The sequence below is a fragment of the Tachypleus tridentatus genome, chromosome 5 (assembly GCF_004210375.1).
Source record: "Tachypleus tridentatus isolate NWPU-2018 chromosome 5, ASM421037v1, whole genome shotgun sequence".
Taxonomy (NCBI): Eukaryota; Metazoa; Arthropoda; class Merostomata; order Xiphosura; family Limulidae; genus Tachypleus; species Tachypleus tridentatus.
This window is the reverse complement of record NC_134829.1, coordinates 36,104,348-36,126,150: the sequence shown is the minus strand read 5'-3', so window position 1 is coordinate 36,126,150 and position 21,803 is coordinate 36,104,348. Positions and strand designations below refer to the sequence as shown.

At 34.3% G+C, this 21,803-nt stretch overlaps 1 long non-coding RNA gene across 1 annotated transcript in view; it reads left to right on the top strand.

The window, feature by feature from the left end:
- The first annotated feature begins 5,396 nt into the window (after positions 1 to 5,396).
- LOC143250937 (uncharacterized) overlaps positions 5,397 to 21,803 on the top strand; it is a 154,859-nt gene continuing 138,452 nt past the window's right edge. The window contains exon 1 of the long non-coding RNA XR_013028444.1: positions 5,397 to 5,579. This is a non-coding gene — a long non-coding RNA (uncharacterized LOC143250937). The remainder of the gene's footprint in view (positions 5,580 to 21,803) is intronic.

Sequence of the window (21,803 nt, the reverse complement as noted above, 5' to 3'; positions counted from 1 at the left end):
AATCGATAGCTAATGCCGTTACTGAGTAAATGTATTTGCTAAACGTATAATTGTCTTGTTTTTTCTCGATCCTATATATATACTAGTTGCTAAGGTAATGCCTTTTCCTTCATTTAAAGCCTAGAGGTAGAAGTTCCTACGTTGTACTGACCCTAACTGTATATATACTAGTTGCTAAGGAATTGCCTTTTCCTTCATTTAAAGCCTAGAGGTAGAAGTTCCTACGTTGTACTGGCCCTAACTGTATATATACTAGTTGCTAAGGTAATGCTTTTTCCTTCATTTAAAGCCTGTAGTAGAAGTTCCTACGTTGTACTGACCCTAACTGTATATATACTAGTTGCTGAGGTAATGCTTTTTCCTTCATTTAAAGCCTAGAGGTAGAAGTTCCTACGTTGTACTGGCCCTAACTGTATATATACTAGTTGCTAAGGTAATGCTTTTTCCTTCATTTAAAGTCTAGAGGTAGAAGTTCCTACGTTGTACTGACCCTAACTGTATATATACTAGTTGCTGAGGTAATGCTTTTTCCTTCATTTAAAGCCTAGAGGTAGAAGTTCCTACGTTGTACTGGCCCTAACTGTATATATACTAGTTGCTAAGGTAATGCTTTTTCCTTCATTTAAAGCCTAGAGGTAGAAGTTCCTACGTTGTACTGGCCCTAACTGTATATATACTAGTTGCTAAGGTAATGCTTTTTCCTTCATTTAAAGCCTAGAGGTAGAAGTTCCTACGTTGTACTGGCCCTAACTGTATATATACTAGTTGCTAAGGTAATGCTTTTTCCTTCATTTAAAGCCTAGAAGTAGAAGTTCCTACGTTGTACTGGCCCTAACTGTATATATACTAGTTGCTAAGGTAATGCTTTTTCCTTCATTTAAAGCCTAGAGGTAGATGTTCCGACGTTTTACTGACCCAAATTTAAAAACAAAATATTGATTTTGTAAAACATCGTTTGAAATAAAAAGATCCTCGTTACTGAAACTCAATATTGTCTCATGTCTATACAGAAAAGTACACATAAGTTTTACTCTGACATCATAACTGTCTGCGAAAAGTAGGGAGCAAAACGTGTTTTTTTTTAATTTAACATTTTTATCTCCTCTTGAACAACATGAACAATAAAGGACCACTTTGTGCTTTGAAAACAGATTTCGCTTTGTAATGAAATGTAAACCAAACCCAAAAGAGAAATACTTCTATCAGATCCCACCAAATGGAATGCGCATTTCTACTTAACTGCAAATACTAACCGAGAAAGTAAAGAACGATATAACATACGAATACGTAAGTACACGTGAAAGTACTTTTATTGACCAGCGATAGTTTGAAATATGAATTATGATGAAATAAGCACGTACGAAACATTTCACTGATCGTTGTAGCTCACGGTATATCTAAAATTTGATTTTTTTTTTCTGTCATCCAGGATTGTTAACTAATTTTTAGTTCCGCTAGAGATAATACAAAAGTTGCTTTATGTTCGACAGAATACAGATGACTGACTGTAAGGAAAAAGCAAATTGAGGTCAAAGGAATTTGTGGCATGAGGTTTTCAATGGATGTAAAATGTATAATTTTTTTGCTTATTTGTTGTTGTTGTTGTTTTTTTTATCGCTTGTAATTAAATGAAAAGAAATGATCTGGTTTAGCAACGTTGTCATCACGAAGGCATGAGACCTTCGAGGGCGGCGCCGACATGACGATAAACAAGAAGAAAGGGCGGAAGACGTGGGCGACTACAAGACTAAAAGGCCACATTTCTATCTTGACGAGATACTGCCCCCTTTCGCCAAAATGGATAATTATGTCAATAAATGAAATAATTTAATTTTTTTTCAGTTTAAACTATGTTTAGTGTCGTCATATGAATTTGTGATGGAAGATATTAAAGTTGCATGAACTTAAGGCTTAATGTAAGTTTCGCAAATTTTATTCTTAAACTTTTTTCAATTTACTAAATTATTACATAGATTTTCACACAAAGCATTGGCTCTTTTCATTGTGATATTCATTGCCCAAAGATTTCTGAGTCGAACAACACGAAGGTTATCTGAACTAGCTGTGTAAGATTAGAAGTAAGGTAGTTGTATATTATCACCCACCGCCAAATGTTGGGTCACTCTTTTACCAACGAATGATGGAAATGACCTTGACATTATAACGCCCGCACGGCTGAAAGGGCGAGCACGTTTGGTGCGGTTAGTTAAGTTATTATCAACTCTGTTGTAACGTAATATCACACACACATATATCTACTTGTAATGAACTGGTTTATATCATTGTTTATCTTAGTTTCCCATGATGAGATAGCAGTCATCGTACGAACTTACAATGCTAAACTCCGGGGTTCGATTCCCCGCGATGGATAACGTGGCGTTGCTCCAAAACAAACAAACTTCAGCATTAATAGTTTCTAACACATTAAGCCTATTAAGTTTTGAAGGTAATCTTAATAAGTCGAGTGTGGTTTTCAAGTTAGTGGTGTTTCAAAATCTAAGATATATGTATAGCAGAGGATTCTTAAACAAACAAATTATATTGGTATTATCGAAATATCTTAAACGAACTGATGACGTCGAAACCTCCAAGGACCATCTGAAATCGACGGCCTTCTAGTTATCCATTTGTAAGCCATCATCTGTACTGATATTGATGTAGTTCTGGTTAAAATTAATGTTAAACTTTAAGTTGATAAAAGCATCTGATTAGATGGAAAGTGGTGACAAAACTTTAATGAGAGGACAAAATATGAAAATGTTAACCTTTCTTCATCAGGAGCAAACTCTTCTAATCAAGAGTGCTCAGTATTGACTGAGGACTGGCTGGGTGGAACTTCAGTTATTTTCAAATAACAGGAGTGTTTTTATTATTAGTATATGATACATTGTTCGAGATGTTATTGCTAACATGTTTAGCGTTGTTATTTACATATAACACACAATGTGAGATACTGTTGTTTAAATGTTTCATACTGTTATTCCCCAAGCTATACTCACTGATATGCACTATTCATTCAAACTTATAATGCCTCCCATGGCTTAGGGGTTTTAGTCATTATAGGATACACTTCATGGAGTTAGTTGTAACAAAATGTTTTCCAGTCAGTAAATCGTTGCATAACACTTCTTTTGAATGAGCCATCTGAGACTGAGAAATCTCAGAATACTTTTAAATTAGTGTGTCACTCCAAAATATCCTTATCAGGTTAGCATTCGCAACTACATCCAAACTAAGTCGTGTAGTTTGTAGTTTTACCTGTTCTCCATATTGTTCCGGGCCCAGCATGGCCAGGTGGTTAAGGCGTTTGACTCGTAATCCGAGGGTCGCGGGTTCGAATCCCGGTCGCACCAAACATGCTCACCCTTTCAGCTGTGGGGGCGTTATAATGTGACGGTCAATCCCACTATTTGTTGGTAAAAGAGTTGGTGGGTGGTGATGACTATCTGCCTTTCCTCTAGTCTTACACTGCTAAATTAGGGACGGCTAGCGCAGATAGCCCTCGTGTAGCTTTGCGCGAAATTCAAAACAAACAAACAATCATATTGTTCTCGTTATTTGTTTGTGAATGAAATACTTACTTGTCTGTGTATCAACTTTGTAGTATGTTCCTGGTTAGCCGATCTCATACGCTATACCTGTTTACATTTTACAGAAGAAGAAAAAGTGCCCTCATTCCGTTAAATCGCTATAGATCGGAAGTTCGATTCCTCGCAGATAATCTGTTGTGCAACTTTGTATTTAAAAAACAAAGTTTTACTGTTCCCTTGTCATTTTCTGACCATTTCTGTTATTTATATAATACATTATTTTAGGTATTATTGTTTCCATGTCTCACACTGTTATTTACGTGTGATACAATATTGTTTCCACGTCTCACTGTTAATTATACATGATACATTATTCAAATTATTGTTTCCACGTCTCACTGTTAATTATACATGATACATTAATCAAATTATTGTTTCCACATCTCACACTGTCACGTGTATATGATACGTTATTTAAGATATTATTGATTCCACGTCTCACACTGTTATTTATATATGATACATTATTTAAGTTATTATTCTTTCTATGTTTCACACTTATTTACATGTGATACATTATTTAAGTTATTATTGTTTCCACGTCTCACACTGTTACTTATATATGATACATTATTGTTTCCACGTCTCACACTGTTACTTATATATGATACATTATTGTTTCCACGTCTTACACTGTTACTTATATATGATACATTATTGTTTCCACGTCTCACACTGTTACTTATATATTATACACTATTGTTTCCACGTCTCGCACTGTTACTTATATATGATACATTATTGTTTCCACGTCTCACACTGTTACTTATATATTATACATTATTGTTTCCACGTCTCGCACTGTTACTTATATATGATACATTATTGTTTCCATGTCTCACACTGTTACTTATATATTATACATTATTTAAGATATTATTGTTTCCATGTCTCACACTATTACTTATATTTGATTCATAATTTAAGTGATTATTTCCACGTCTCACACATGATACATTATTTAAGGTGTTTTAGTTTCTACGTCTCACACTGTTAGTTACCGTATATATGATACATTATTTGAGGTGTTATTGTTTCCACGTCTCACATTAATATTTATATATAATGTGCTGTTGGAATTAATTTTTTTTACATGTCTTACTCGTATTCGCATAAGATACACTGTTTGAGGCATTATCTCACAATGTTCTTCATATATTTATATCACATTATTTAGGGTGTTCCTGTTTACGTGTTTCACAAGGGAAATGTTTCACTTATGATTCATGAAAAACAGTCATTCTTTTGTTATGTTGTTTAATGTTACACATTGTTAAGTAAATGTTTTCACGAGTTTTCTCATGAGTTTAGTGTTATATCGCTTAAAGCTATTAACAAAATTTCTCACAAAGAAAAAATGCTTGTTTAAATGTAGTTTATAACGACAGTAAAAGTGTAGTATATCTGTATATGAACAACAACAACAGAAAATGAACAAAAAATGTCGAACCAAAGTATTTAAATAAATGGCATATACATGTATGTGTGTATCTAGAGATATTAGAGAGAGAAGGACCGTCAGTTTTTACAGTGTCCCTGCCTTAGTTTCGTTACAAGCTGTCTTCTGGGTTCTCTCCCCTCGTTCTATTTATCTCGTAATATCCCACGTGAACCTCTACAGACTGTTTTCTTTACATCAACACATAGAAAACACGCTCTTTTTGCTGCTGCACTTCGCCATCTGTTCCCACAGCCTGCCCCTCACCCCTGCCCCACACAGATGGGGACTGTGCGTACGGCGAGAGGTTTATTGACCCTACCTCACCCTAGCTTGTGAGAAAAGTCATTGATTGGCTTACGGACACTCCCATTATTCTATGTATGGGGGTGACTGTAATGTATGATCGCTTATTTCGTACTTGGCTTATTTTTGTAGTTTGTAGTTTTGACGATTCATATTTCTTTTGGTTATTGTTTGGGATCGTATTAAAGTCATTTTATATTATTTCTAGCAAGTTGGATTCCTCATATGACTTGCAAATCGATACGGTAAGTCAGTTCATTTTTATTTCTTAAATTTGATCTCAAGAAAGAGTCATATTTGCTTGTGTGGCATGTCCTGAGATCCGAATTCACTATCTTGTGAGAACGACATTTCTGTATATTTATATATAGGACAACCACAGAATTGGCGAATAAAAACATATTTATTCAAAGTTTTGAGATACACATATTCCATCTTAAGCAAATTCCGACAATAAAGACAAAACTAGGATTACAAATAATTATCTGAATGTTAACTAAAGGCTCATGTACTGTTATAAACACAAATGTTATGATTCAAAGCCAAGTGCAAAGGTGATTTGTAAAATCCGGTAAATGAACTTGGATATAGTAAAGAACGACACTATATTAATTAGTTAAAATAGCTGTACACCTAGTGAGAAAGAACTGAAACAAGCTTAACTCACAGAAGTTGAGCTATTCTTCGAGCTACAAAGATATTTTTTTTAATAAATAGTTTCCAAATTTTGTGGCCCGTAGCTGAAACGTTAGTCATTTGTGCAGATTTGGTGTTCAATAGTCTGATTGTGAACGGATAGGAATATGATAATGGTTGACCAGTTCTATTGGAAATCATCTAGTGTTCATTTGTACGTACACTTACATATGATTTGTTTCAGTCCATGTAGGTGGCATTTCAGTTTCCACGAGCCTATACGTATATGAGTAACGAACGAAGATATAAGTGGTTTCGGAATGCAGTTTTCCAATGAAAAAGTGTTTTCCCTAATGTGTTGATTTAAAAACAATACGTGAATAGCACTTTTACAACACTTTACTTACGTAAAGAAAGCATAAATGTACGGGTTTTTAGGTAGAGTTATCAATGTTTATAAATCATTAAACTGGTTAGATTGTCCGTTGTCCCTCTTCAACTCGTACTTCACCAATACCTTTTAACAGCACTTTTCTGAAAAGTTCTACACCAGAAATTGCATAAACTGGGTCTTCTTTTAACTAGTTAACGTGATGGTGGATCCTTGCTTTATAAGATAAATTCGGAGTCTGCATCGTAACAACCAACAACAAAATTCCAATCGTATCGTTTATTTGATATTTCAGTCTCGTTTTCTTACTAAGCTTGCGAAATGCCTTCAAACATTTCCAGCACTGTGAGGAATGTTTATATAAGCTGAATGATTAACTAAATAATACGTGAACAAAGTACAAACGTACTTTTAGACAAGGTTAGTTTATAAAAAAAAATATGTACCCTGAAAAACTTGTGCGATCAATATCAGAAAAAGATATCTTGTAAACACTTGTTGTGAAATGAATAAAAAGTAAAATTGCATTCGGTTAAAACCACTACGCGGTTAAAAACAAACTAAAACCCATTCTAATAAAGAGCCAAAATTAATCAGAAGTTTAGATTATAAGTCTTAATACATAAGTCTGGTCATTCCGTACAGAGATAATAGTGTAACTGTATTGTACAGGGTGGCCCGTAAGTCCCTACCCATCCATATATCTTATGTATCCAGTGTATCTGTGTGCTGTCCCTCATTCTCGCTGCATAATATTATGCGACGCCATGCTCTGTGAGACATTTTAGTGTAAATGGGCTTACATCGGCCATATTTCTCTGAAAAAAAAAAAAGAAACACATTTATAATGCACGCGTAATTGAATATAACATAATAACATATGGATGGGTAGGGACTTATGGGCTACCCTGTAGTTGCTAACCCTCAGAAACAGTCGTATTGCAATATGGGTTTTACCTCTCTTCTAGCTGGACTAGTAATAACAGAAAACTATAAAATAAAACGCCTTGTTCGTTTTGCAAGTGTGTTTCTCTTGGGCGTTTCAAACATGACACTCAAAGAACAAATATATATGATAATTAATATCAGAGTTGCAATCTCTTTCAAGTAAGACTCGAAAATTGATTACAATTTAGAACTAAAATTAAAGAGCATATTAAAACAGAATAAGAGACGTCAAACAGTTGTTAAAACTTAGGATTCGAACTAAGGTCGTAAATACACTGAACACTTTAAGTGTTGGCAAGTATTATACACTTCCAACACTGTAATACTCTGTCTTTGTTAAACAAGTTATTATAGTTTGTTAATATTATATATCTATATATTTAAAACCCTGCAACACTCTGTCAGTATTATATATTTACATATTTGAATAATTAAAAATTTTAAAATAAATTTAACTGAGATTGTGAACTACATCGTTAGAGTTTTTTTAAACTATTTTTAATCAGAAATAGCTTCTAAAAATCATTTATTTCACGTCTTTTACACAGGCAGTAGCATCAGCTTAAAGTCATAGAGTCATATTTGGTTAAATAGTTACGCTTCGTTTAGTCTGTCAGAAAATGAGCATGCGCACACCAAGTGTACGAATAGAAATTCTGGACGGGTTTTCGAAGATTACTTTGATGTTCTCGAGCTCCATGAGCTGAAATAAAAAAACGAAGAAACGTTACCAGTGTTTTAAATGTAACTGAAAAACATCAGACGCAAGTACTTCTAGATATTGTATACGCGTTCTAGTTTAACTGTTTACTTTTTTATATCACGAACATCTCAGCTGGCCTCATGATCCCTGATATCGAGTGAAAGCCATGAATGTGACAGGAGTAGTGTAGTTGACGTGTAACATATTTTACTGTTGTTGTTTTTGGTTTTTTTTGGGGAGTTCCCACGGGTTCTTACATTTAGTTAAATAGCTTCACCCTTTTTACATGACCCGTTCCAAATACAAGTATATTAATTTCCCAATTCGCTAGTTCTTGTGAATGTTAGAAAATTAATTTAAATATAAATATAAAAATATAACTAAAATAAAAATAAGTAGTGTTGTGTTATAATTTTAATGTAAAACTATGACCTGTTAATGAGTTATATAATATTAATAATAATTAAAACGTGCAAGTTTGATCTGATTCACACCGTAACATTTGTTATTCATGAGGAATTATCACGTACACAGCCATAGACCACTTTTATATCCGTCATATCTCAGACAACCTGATGAGCCCTGAAAGGGTTCGTTTGCGATAAATATGAAAGCATTTCACTCTATTTAAAAATGTATCGTAACGTATTCTTAGAATTCCTTGTTCAAACTGTTTAACATTGCCTTAACAGCAACTAGTTATTTTAAAAATAATTTCTCAATAACATAGTGCCTTTCAGTGACATCATGTGCTTAAAGAAAGGAACGAATATAATTTAATGTGTTTTTTTATTAATTGAAAGATGTTTTCGATATACTTGATTCAGTTTTATTATCCTTGATTTTGTATTCAACCAGCAACTGATGGCTGACATGGTTAGTGCTCTCTACTCGTGATCTGAAGGTCGCGGGTTCGAATCCACGTCACATCAAACATGTTTGCTATTTCAGCCGTGGAAGTGTTGTAACGTTTCCGTTAGTCACACTATTCGTTAGTAAAAGAGTTGCCTTCCCTCTAGTCAAACACTGCTAAATTAGGGATGGCTAGCGCAGATAGCCCTGGTGTAGCTTTGCGCGAAATTCAAAACAAACAACCAGCAACTGGGACTTGCTGGAACTTGCTGGGACTTGCAAAGTTTTGAGTTGATTGTAATAGAGATTGAAAAGTAGAAATGAGACCATGAACCAGAGACTAGAACAATTACAAACCATGAACCAGAGACTAGAACAATTACAAACCATGAACCAGAGACTAGAACAATTACAACCAACAAGTTACATGCATATTTAAACAAAGCGATTTATTTTGGATTTCATGATTCACGTATTTGAACTGGGATTTTTAACCACATGTGGTCCATTTTAACGTCATAAATTCCGCCTCAGAAACTCGCACATTATATGCCCCATTAACACAAGCCATTACATCCGTTTTGAATGTCTAAGCAATCGTTTTATTAGGTTTTTCTGTTTCGAACCATCGTAGTGCTAATGTAAGTCAGTAATCTAACGTTTGAACATCACTAAAGAAATATCAATTTCGAAATTGGAATTAGTGGTTCTTTGAGATAAAAATAATTTTGTTAATAACATGGAGAGTCAAATCCAAAGTTAAATGTATTGGCTTTATAACTAATTAACAATATTACGACCTTATTAAATCACAAATATGACGGTGATTTAAATATTTACGAATAGCAAGAGTAGTTCCGAGCTTACTTGCTTTAAGCATGATTGGTAAGACTGTTTGTCTGTTTTTGAAATTCGCGCAAAGCTACACGAAGGCCATCTGCGCTAGCCGTCCCTAATTTAGCAATTTAAGACTAGAGGGAAGGCAGCTAGTCATCACCACCTACCACCAACTCTTGGGCTACCCTTTTACCAACGAATAGTGGGATTGACCGTCACGTTATAACGCCCCCACGACTGAAAAGGCGAAAATGTTTGGCGTGATTGGGATTCAAACCCACGACCCTTGGATTACGAATCGAGTACCTTAACCACCTGGCCATGCCGGGTCCCGGTAAGTCTGCTTCATCATAATGACATTTTACAGATCACAGCACATGCGTCTTAACAAAAAACACTCATAATTATATATTGTTTTTGTTACGTTTTTTTCCAACTGCTAAGCCTGTCAGACCGTTTTTTCGAAATGTAAGGTAAACCAACGAATGAACAAAATCGTTTCATCGAGACGAAATGCGTAGTAAATAATTATTACTTTATTTATTTATTGTTTGATGCGAAAATCTAGGGATCAGCACCTTGCGGTGGAAAGTGGAACTGATTGTGTAGCTTGAACAGTATGACCAGCAAGCAAAAGTTGGAAACGTTTATGAAAGAAATTACAGCATCTCATGTTCATAACATCCATGTTCAAAGGTTAAGTTTAAGGCTTATAACGGTAAAATCCAGGGATCAGTCTCTGTGACGATCACATCGTAAATAGCCCATTATGGAGTGTCGCACTTAAACGAAGACAAACTTATCTATGATTATTATTTACGAGTGATATTATTTCATAACGTCCCGAGACGAGATGTGTGTGTAAGTTTTCTTCTAGCAAAACCACATCGGGCTATCTGCTGAGTCCACCGAGGGGAATCGAACCTCTGGTTTTAGCGTTGTATGTTCATAGACTTACCGCTGTAACAGTGGGGAACTGGATAAGATTCAGAAATAAGTTAAAATGTTACTTTGTTGGGTATAGAATCAAATCCAAATTGTTTTAATACACAGGGAATTTTAAAATAGATGCGTTATTATTATATGTTCGAATCAGAGGGTCCGGCATTATTATTGTAACAACGAAGGATATCTGAGAAACAACAGATTATGTGCACGTCTTTTTACACATCTTTAGTTCGAAATTTTTAATTGATAAATCAATATAAAAGTGAACAAAAACATCTGTAATTTAACGTAATTGTTATGATAAGTATAGTTCGTATCGGATCACAGTTAATACTTCGCTAACTTCTGGTATTCTAAACCATTTTAAACTGTTTAACCACACGCACATAAAAAACAGAATATATTCGTGTGTTCGAGTCAAGTGATAGTTTTATTATGTTAATACGTTTGGAAGAATTATGTTATTGCGGATAGAAATTGAGCACGTTTGTAACCACAACAACACTAAAAATATTCTAGTCAGGTATATGTGTTTTTCGTATAGCAAAGCCACAAAGGGCTATCTGCTCAGCCCACCGAGGGGAATCGAACCCCTGATTTTAATGGGAATCGAACCCGTGATGTCTATGTTAATACTGGTTAAACTACCAGTTTGAAACAAATTATAAATATTATTTATACAGAACTAACCATTTCTTTCAAGATAAGAGTCGGGCGCTTCCTAGTAATTAGTGTTCCCGGCTGTTGTCCAAAGGTTCATGGTTTGCGCATTGTTGCAGAAATAAAACAAGAAGCAAAAACAAACGGGATTCTCACTTTGGACAGTGGGTGACTTATAAGTGCAACATGCAAGTCGCTCTATTCGATGGTTGGCGGTGGGTCTGTTGAATAACCTCATCTATTGATTCAAATTTAAAGACAACTGGCGCAAATAACCAGGACTGGCTCTTTGTCTGGGGGTTGGGGAGACGTATGTCCAAGCACGAGGCGTCAATCCCAAAGAATGCCAAAATCTACATTGCAATAAGCAGTTATTGTCAATTTTGTAGTGGCACAAGCGCCGAGTTCAAAGTTCACATAGGCCACAATTTTGCCTACTGCCGACCTTGCAGATAATTACTGTAACTTTACCACTTGTCTTTATAAGACAAGTGAAATATACAACAGATGCATTTAAACACGAATACGTATCGGTAAAATATAAAACTGATACATGTTAAACATGAAAACATATCGGTAAAATATAGAACAGATACATGTTAAGCACGAATACATATCGGTAAAATATACAACAGATACATGTTAAACATGAATACAGATTAGTATAGAAAGGTGAATGCTATAAGGTGAAGTAACATATTCAGTCTAGATGTGTTGGGTTTTAGTGAATCGCGAAAGAAAAAAAGTAACTAATCAGTTTAAGTTTATTTTAAACTAATTTGTTTGCTTGGAATTTCGCGCAAAGCTACATGTGGGCTCTCTGCGTTTGCTATCTCTAATTTAGCAGTGTAAGTCTAGAGAGAAGGCAGCTAGTCATCACCACCCACCGCCAACTCTTAGACAACTCTTTCACCAACGAATAGTGGGATTGATCCGTCACATTAGAACGTCCACACGGATGAAAGGGCAAGTATGTTGGGTAGAATGGGGATTCGAACCCACTATCATCAGATTGCGAGTCGAGCGCCCTTACCAGCCTATTTTAAAATGATCTATCATATATAAATGGTTCAAGAGAAGTGAAATTTGTTTTGTAAAATCTAACAATTAAAAGTGTGAATGAAACGTAAAAGAAGAGATACGTTAAAAAGAGAGATTCACTGTTTAAAATTGATTACCTTAGAATTAAATGTAGAATAGAATCTATATTCCGTTGTACAACTCAAAATATTTAAGGACGTGAGATTTGTTATTTAAATACGTGGAATGTGAAAGTGAACCAGCTGAAGTAACTATAAGCTAACCTATACTTTCAGCTGGCCAACATAAAAGGATCATAGGAGATGCATCTTACCGAACATTTCACTGAAAATGTGTATGAACTGGTTCTCCCCCCCCCAGTATCTCAGTAGTAAGCTTGAGGGATTATACACTATAAACCGAGGTTCGATACTCATATATATATATATACACAGCCCGTTTCGGGGGAGGATACATTCATTATTCATTACATACGAGTTAAATTTATTTGAATATTTATTCTTCAATAAAGACTTCTGGTTTATTAGATAAAGATGTCCTTTTTAGTATGAAAGTAATATCTTTACTTAAGTCATTGCCAGACAATTTTACCTATAGAATATTATATTAAAATTCAAAATGAAAAGGTCGAATCTGAAACGGCTGAACAAAAATGGCCGACAGACACAAGTTTAACACAGTATTTTTCACGTGCTGTAACGCGTACAGTCGTAGTAGCATGCAAATGAATGGATATTGAACCAGTTATGATGTTAGAGAACAGTAGAACATACGTAGTTTCTTATAAGTAAAAGATTTATGGAATCTTATAGTATACGTAGAAGCAAATGTTTGAATAAAAGGAATCTACCATCAAATACCAAGTTAAGCTTTTGCAGTATCATAATGTGCATACGTGATAATACTTTAAAGCCCATTATAAAATTTACGTTTCAAGTCACGTGCTGCGCTAGGAACTATTTCCTCCATTATTACCCTCACTCTGATGACCATGATTAGCTCCTATTGCCCGACATCGCAATTTTCATTGTATAACAAGATTTTGAAAAGGTTAGTAAAGTAATCTTCATACAGACCGTCTTTTACACGTAGAGACCGGCTTACAAGATAATATTTAAACAGATAAAACCCCGTTTTAGTTGCATCGAGAGATCTGACAGATTTTTGGCGAAATATGATCGCTGGAGCTCAGTATTTTTACAGCCATTTTCCTCTTGAAAACACCTATTCATTTCGAGGTGTGACTGTAAGCTGGTGCACCTTGGTTTGTAACATTAGGAATCCTATAGCGATGTTCCATAATCCTTAGATAACTAACATCAACAACCACTCCAAATGGCACATACAAGAAAATAATTTCAACCCATAAAACTTGTACAAATGTCTGTGCCACCCCTTCAAAAGGACTTGTTCTGTCTCAAAGAATGAACACAGATATAGAATACAACTGTTACAAGTTTCTTAGGAATGTCAGTTGTCTTACATAAAATCTGATAAACGAGGATATTAATAATAATGAGCCGAATATATGCTCGAAAATTTAAAAGCAAAAGCCTGAAACTGTTTCACAACAGATGTATTCTAAACTACTAACGGCCCGGCATGGCCAGGTGGGTTAAGGCGTTCGACTTGATATCTGAAAGTCGCGGGTTCGAATCCCCGTCGCACCAAACATGTTCACCCTTTCAGCCGTGGAGGTGTTATAATGTTACGAGCAATCTCACTATTCGTTGGTAAAAGAGTAGCCCAAGAATTGTCGGTGGGTGGTGATGACTAGAGGGAAGGCGGTTGGTCATCACCACCCACTGTCAACTTTTGGGCTACTCTTTTATCAACGAATAGTGTGATTTATCGTCGTATTATAACACCCCACGACTGAAAGGGCGAGCATGTTTGGCATGACAGGTGTTCGAGCCCGTGACCCTCAAATTACGAGTCGGGCGATGTAGCATCTTTAATAATCAAAATACGACATCATTTAGTCTCCTCAAATTTTGAAATCTCTGGAACAGATTATTGGTTTAAGACAGAACAAACTCAATGAAACGAAATTAGCAGAATGATTGGAATGCAATCTGAATTGCGAATTTCTTTAATTTATCTGTTATTTAAGATGCAGCTTTATAACAATTTTTTAAAAATGTTGTGGTGCCCAGAATGTATCAAGTCGTCTCCTAGGCTCAATATCAAAATAACACTGTTTTTGTTGATGTTGTTTCATGATTGACCAAGTTTTAAAATCACGAAGTTAAACATGAATGTGTAGGAACATCCAACACCAAGTATGATGTTTTCACTTTGAACACTTACAGCTTACAAATAATCATGCTTTGCAGTGTCAAAATCATTAAAAATACCGACCCTCAGATTAAGAGTCGTGTGTAGAGTCGGTCAGCATAGGTTACTTAATGTGCTCTACAAAGTTTTAAAAATATTTTTGGAAGAATATCAGCTCAGTGAAACTTTGACGTCAAATGCTACTAAGTACTATATGTCAACAGAAAAACCACACTGGAGAAACAAGCTGACAACACTTTTACTATATACAGTATATACAGAATTGAACTGAAGTATGTTAGCTCTTTCTTTGGGATTTTCCAACAAGAAAAATACACAATGAAATTGTGATTTCCTTGTGGGCTATCTTAAGATATCAAAATTGTTATTTTTTAAATACCGTTAAGCATTGGTTGTTACATTTCAGTAAGAAGTTTCTAAAGCTCATCCTGATACTCCTCAAATTATACAACATTTTACTTGAAAACTAAGTAGTGTTTTCAACTTTCGCCTCCAGGTGCTCTAGTTCAGTTCGTTTGTTTGCTTTATAGTGAAGCCACATTGGGCTGCCTGTTGCGTCCACCACAGGGAATCGGAGTAACTTTGCGAACATATCACTGAAACACGGGGAGACACTCTAGTTCAAAAGACTGTATGTCTCAGAAATTTTAAATCACTACAACACCTGAGCTGAGTTGGTTAGAACATTATGTTTGTTACAAATACGATAATCAGTGAGACATTCCACAAAAAAAAATCTACAATTAGCGATTCATTCCAGAATAACATTTAATAAATGAGGTATTATAGAATAATCTACAGTCAGTAAGTTATCTCAACATATTCCATAAGCAGTGTTATATCACAATACATCTCAATCAGTGAGTCAATCCAGTACATCTACCGACCAGAGTCATTATAGGATACACTTCATGGAGTTAGTTATTACAAAATATTTTTCCAGTCAGTAAATCGTTACAAAACACTTCTTTTGAATGAGTCATCTGAGACTGAGAAATCTCAGAATACTTTTAAATTAATGAGTCACTCCAAAATATCCTTATCAGGATGTCATCTCAGAACATTTCTAGGTTAACATTCTCAACTACATCTAAACTAAGTCGTGTAGTTTGTAGTTTTACCTGTTCTCTATATTGTTCCGGGCCCAGCATGGCCAGGTGGTCAAGGCGTTTGACCCGTAATCCGAGTGTCGCGGGTTCGAATCGCGGTCGCACCGTACATGCTCGCCCTTTCATTCGTGGAGGCGTTATAATATTACAGTCAATCCCACTATTCGTTGGTAAAAGAGTAGCCCAACAGTTGGCGATGGATGGTGATGACTGGCTGCCTTCCCTCTAGTCTCACACTGCTAAATTAGGGACGGCTAGCGCAGATAGCCCTCGTGTAGCTTTGCGCGAAATTCAAAACAAACAAACAACCATATTGTTCTCGTTATTTGTTTGTGAATGAAATACTTACTTGTCTGTGTATCAACTTTGTAGTATGTTCCTGGTTAGCCGATCTCATACGCTATACCTGTTTACATTTTACAGAAGAAGAAAAAGCGCCCTCATTCCGTTAAGTCGCTCACTGCGTTAACTGTGGTGTCCAAAAACGTGTCTCCGATGTGCAAAATTCCGTTCCAAGCTTCTCACTGCAAGAAACAAATTTTCCTTTCTTGTTCTTACGTGATATGTATCTGAACCGTTGTTTAAAGTACCCAACACTCTGCAGAGTAACTGTATTTGTAACTAACTTAAAACGCCATATATACAATGTAAATACATATATACGTTAGTTATAATGGGCATACAGCTGTAATTCTTCAAATTAATTGGTGATAGGGTTCATGAGAGATAAAATAAATCAATCAATATAATTCGACGTTGACTGTTGAAAAAAGGACCATGTGTAGTCCAGATAGACAAGTTAACACTTTGATGTTTGAGAAGTATCGTTTGTTTATGTAAACAATCTTCCATGCACTTTTGTTACACGTGCTTGATAATTCTTAATGTTTATAGTCTAACCTACGTTACTAAAGTGAATGCTATTAAAACAAATAGATTAAAGGAAAATAAATAAATGATAGCCATACACAAAGTATTGTTAACAATACATCAAATATACACTACTCCACTACAACATAATATCATACACGTTGGCTTAAGGTTAAATTCAGTTTTATTTGAAATACCACCGAAAACTGTAGCTCAAAATGCCATAAAAGTCGCGTTATTTTGTAGGCAAGAATACCAAAAAAGTGTTTTAACTTGTTCAACTTTTGTCAGTTTTAAACTTAAATAGTAAATGACTCGCACAAGAAATAAACAATATTTCCATATAAGAAGACAGAGCTAGTTTTTATGTTCTGTATACAAACTGTGCCATCAAGAATACAAGGCACGGATGAAAGTTAAAACAGATTTAAGTAAAGTTTATTTGTGTGTGTTTATATTCAGTGATAGATATTAAAATAAGTTAGAACTAAATGTTGTACCACACTTTCACACTGATGAGTAGATGTTGTACCACACTTTCACACTGATGAGTAGATGTTGTACCACACTTTCACACTGATGTGTAGATGTTGTACTACACTTTCACACGGATGAGTAGATGATGTACTACATTTTCACACTGAGGAATATATAATGTAGTACACCCACACTCACAAGTGTTTTACTACACTTTGACACCGATGTTGTAATAGGGTACAACCTTATTTAAAGAAGGAAAACAGTAAAAATTAACGACAAAGTTTAGTTTTATCATTTAAAACCAAAACTTTTGTAAGTAAACCACAACTCTTTTATTGTTGGTTTATGAATCTACAGAATTATTTCTGGTCAAGGCACTCAAGGTTGTGGGTTCGAATCCCCGTCACACCAAACATGATCGCCCGTGAGGGCGTTATAATGTGAGAGTCAATCACATTATTCCTTGGTAAAAGAGTAACCCAAGAGTTGGCGGTGGGTGGTGATGAAAAGCTGCCTTTCCTCTAGTCTTACATTGCTAAATTAGGGACGGCCTGCGCAGGTAGCCCTCGTGTAGCTTTGCGCAAAATTCAAACCAAACAAACAAAAGAACGAAATATTTTCAGCGCAAGAGATTTGTGCTAAGCAGCTCAAGTTTTGCCATTTTGTTTTGTTCTTTTTGCGTATCATAGACCTCACAGGTATCGAACTTATATCCATAAAAAGCTTATTCTCTAACTTTGCATTTGTTACTCAGCAATGTACAAAATTATGTTTGGTTAGAGAGTCATAAATATTGGTTTTAACGCAAAGGTTCATTTATTATTTGCGATCTGTGTACCGCGGGAATCAAACCCCAGAGTTTAGCGTTCTAAGTCTACAGATTTATCGTTGACCCGCCGGGTAATCACAAAAGATATATTGCACATTAGTATAAAGACATATTTTGCCGTTTAATTTTAGGCAGGGTTATAAAAATATCTTACATTCAGTATAATGTAATTTTGATAAAAAAAAAGATACTTACATATATATTCTTTACAGTTTGTATTAAAAACAACCATTGAAATACATTCAAAATAAGCTTTTATTTTTAATATTATCATTTTCATTTTTTTTTTTTTTTAACTAAGTACTTTTGTTAATTTCCAGATAAATTTTCCTTTTTTAATTAGTTACTGGTAAAACCAACAGATGTCCGTAACGGTTACACATGGGTGGCCCAGGAGATGCCATGGTTGCATGAAATCAGTTATGGAAGACCGTGCTCCCAGTGGCACTCTGTCAGAAGCTGGCGCAAATTTATTGGCTGTTCATAAAGAAAAGGCGGAGCTTACGAATGTTTGCTTTACAGAACGGAATGAACGAGGGCTTTGATCTGATTACCAATGATTCAGCTTTCTGCTAAGATAGAAGATTCTATATCGAAAGCTGTCAATTTCAGGCTGCTCTGTATGTTAGTTTGTTGTACAGCATAAATCTGTGTTAATTTCGTGGTACATGATTCTATTCTATTCGAGGCTCATTATAAAAATAAATTAAAAAATTAGAAAATGTTAACTGTAAACCCTCCATGAATGTTTGACAATAATGTAAACATCTGTATGCACATGAAACAAAGTTTACGAAAAGGCCATAGAAAGAACCTTTTCGATGGTACCAGAAATAAGTCTTTAATAATACGTGAAATGTATTCATTATATGATACATAGATATAAGTTCACACGTATTCATATACTTGCTGTTAAATAGACAGACATAAGAACTTTAAATAAAAATGAAAACGTCCTGTATGTTTATACGCATGCTTCTTTATCACCAGGTTTAACTCTCTGTTTTTCGATATATTAATAGAACTGTTTATTTCTACATAACACAGCCTTTAGCAGTTGGAAGACAAACTCGTAAAAATCGTAATTTCCTGAAGTTAATTTTGGTGTTGGGCTTCCACTCACCACGGTGCTCTTAGATCGCCTTAGGGTATTGGAGAACGAATGACCCTTGTGACCATTATCCGGTGTGAGATTTCTAACATCTGTCCATATTTCCCCTGGGTTATTTCTAAGTGAACAAAACAACTTTGTACAAGTAGAGGCAGATATTTGATTCTCTCGAACAACAACACAGGTTTTCAAGGATCTGGTTGTCTGAAAGAATGGTGAAATCTCTGTATCGTATTTGGCATGCTCTGAGAATCGTTATGGTGTGTTAAAGCTCATATACAGAGTGATTTTATTACTGGAGGCTATATCTCTGTTTTTGTTTGTTTAGTCTCAATTATCACTGAAATAAAAATATCGATCTGTTCGTTGCGGGCCTAAAATTAAGAGTTTAAGTGTATTCTAAAGAGGTTGATTGTTTGGAAACTCTCTTTGTTAACTTGAAGACGACCTAAGAAGTTGTTCTATACTTTATTTTAATTATAGTTTTAATACCCATACCAGTTGTCTTAACAATACATTTTAACTTCAGTAGGTTTTCATCATCATGAATAAGGAGCTTTTTTAATCTCGCTACAAAAACTGATTATACGATGGTAAAAATAAAATAAAATAAAAACACGTTTTAATTGTGTGATTGTTTCTGTATGTCTTCAGAAATCTCAACTTGTAACGTCACATTCTTGCGTAACTATAACTTTGTAGCAGAAAACACATAAATTTCTGTCAGCGTAGTCTTTATGATGTTTCTATGATTAACATCATAACGTGAACAAAAGAAGATAACCAATATTTGGGTAATAAATCTCAAACTTATATAAATATATATGATGAAATGTGAGTAATGTTTGAAATGTCTTAACTAAGGAATTAATCTCATTGCTGTGAGTAATGTTTGTAATGTCTTAACTCAGGAATTAATCTCATTGTAGTGAGTAATGCTTGTAATGTCTTAAGTAAGGAATTAATCTCATTGCTGTGAATAATGTTTGTAATGTCTTAACTAAAAAATTAATCTCATTGTTTTGAGTAATGTTTGTAATGTCTTAACTAAGAAATTAATCTCATTGCTGTGAGTAATGTTTGTAATGTCTTAAGTAAGGAATTAATCTCATTGCTGTGAGTAATGTTTGTAATGTCTTAAGTAAGGAATTAATCTCATTGCTGTGAATAATGTTTGTAATGTCTTAACTAAAAAATTAATCTCATTGCTTTGAGTAATGTTTGTAATGTATTAACTAAGGAATTAATCTCATTGCTGTGAATAATGTTTGTAATGTATTAAGTAAGGAATTAATCTCATTGCTGTGAGTAATGTTTGTAATGTCTTAACTAAGGAATTAATTTCATTGCTGTGAATAACGTTTGTAATGTCTTAACTAAGGAATTAATCTCATTGGTATGAGTAATGTTTGTAATGTCTTAACTAAGGAATTAATCTCATTGCTGTGAGTAATGTTTGTAATGTCTTAACTAAGAAATTAATCTCATTGCTGTGAGTAATGTTTGTAATGTCTTAAGTAAGGAATTAATCTCATTGCTGTGAATAATGTTTGTAATGTCTTAACTAAGGAATTAATCTCATTGCTTTGAGTAATGTTTGTAATGTATTAAGTAAGGAATTAATCTCATTGCTGTGAGTAATGTTTGTGATGTATTAACTAAAGAATTAATCTCATTGTAGTGAGTAATGTTTGTAATGTATTAACTAAAGAATTAATTTCATTGTAGTGAGTAATGTTTGTAATGTCTTAACTAAGAAATTAATCTCATTGCTGTGAGTAATGTTTGTAATGTAGTAACTAAGGAATTAATCTCATTGCTGTGAGTAATGTTTGTAATGTCTTAACTAAGGAATTAATCTCATTGCTGTGAGTAATGTTTGTAATGCCTTAACTAAGGAATTAATCTCATTGCTGTGAGTAATGTTTGTAATGTAGTAACTAAGGAATTAATTTCATTGCTGTGAATAATGTTTGTAATGTAGTAACTAAGGAATTAATCTCATTGCTGTGAGTAATGTTTGTAATGTCTTAACTAAGGAATTAATCTCATGCTGTGAGTAATGTTTGTAATGTCTTAACTAAGGAATTAATCTCATTGCTGTGAGTAATGCTTGTAATGTCTTAACTAAGGAATTAATCTCATTGTAGTGAGTAATGTTTGTAATGTCTTAACTAAGGAATTAATCTCATTGCTGTGAGTAATGTTTGTAATGTCTTAAGTAAGGAATTAATCTCATTGCTGTGAATAATGTTTGTAATGTCTTAACTAAGGAATTAATCTCATTGCTTTGAGTAATGTTTGTAATGTATTAAGTAAGGAATTAATCTCATTGCTGTGAGTAATGTTTGTAATGTATTAACTAAAGAATTAATTTCATTGTAGTGAGTAATGCTTGTAATGTCTTAACTAAGGAATTAATCTCATTGTAGTGAGTAATGTTTGTAATGTCTTAACTAAGAAATTAATCTCATTGCTGTGAGTAATGTTTGTAATGTCTTAAGTAAGGAATTAATCTCATTGCTGTGAATAATGTTTGTAATGTCTTAACTAAGGAATTAATCTCATTGCTTTGAGTAATGTTTGTAATGTATTAAGTAAGGAATTAATCTCATTGCTGTGAGTAATGTTTGTGATGTATTAACTAAAGAATTAATTTCATTGTAGTGAGTAATGCTTGTAATGTCTTAACTAAGGAATTAATCTCATTGTAGTGAGTAATGTTTGTAATGTCTTAACTAAGAAATTAATCTCAT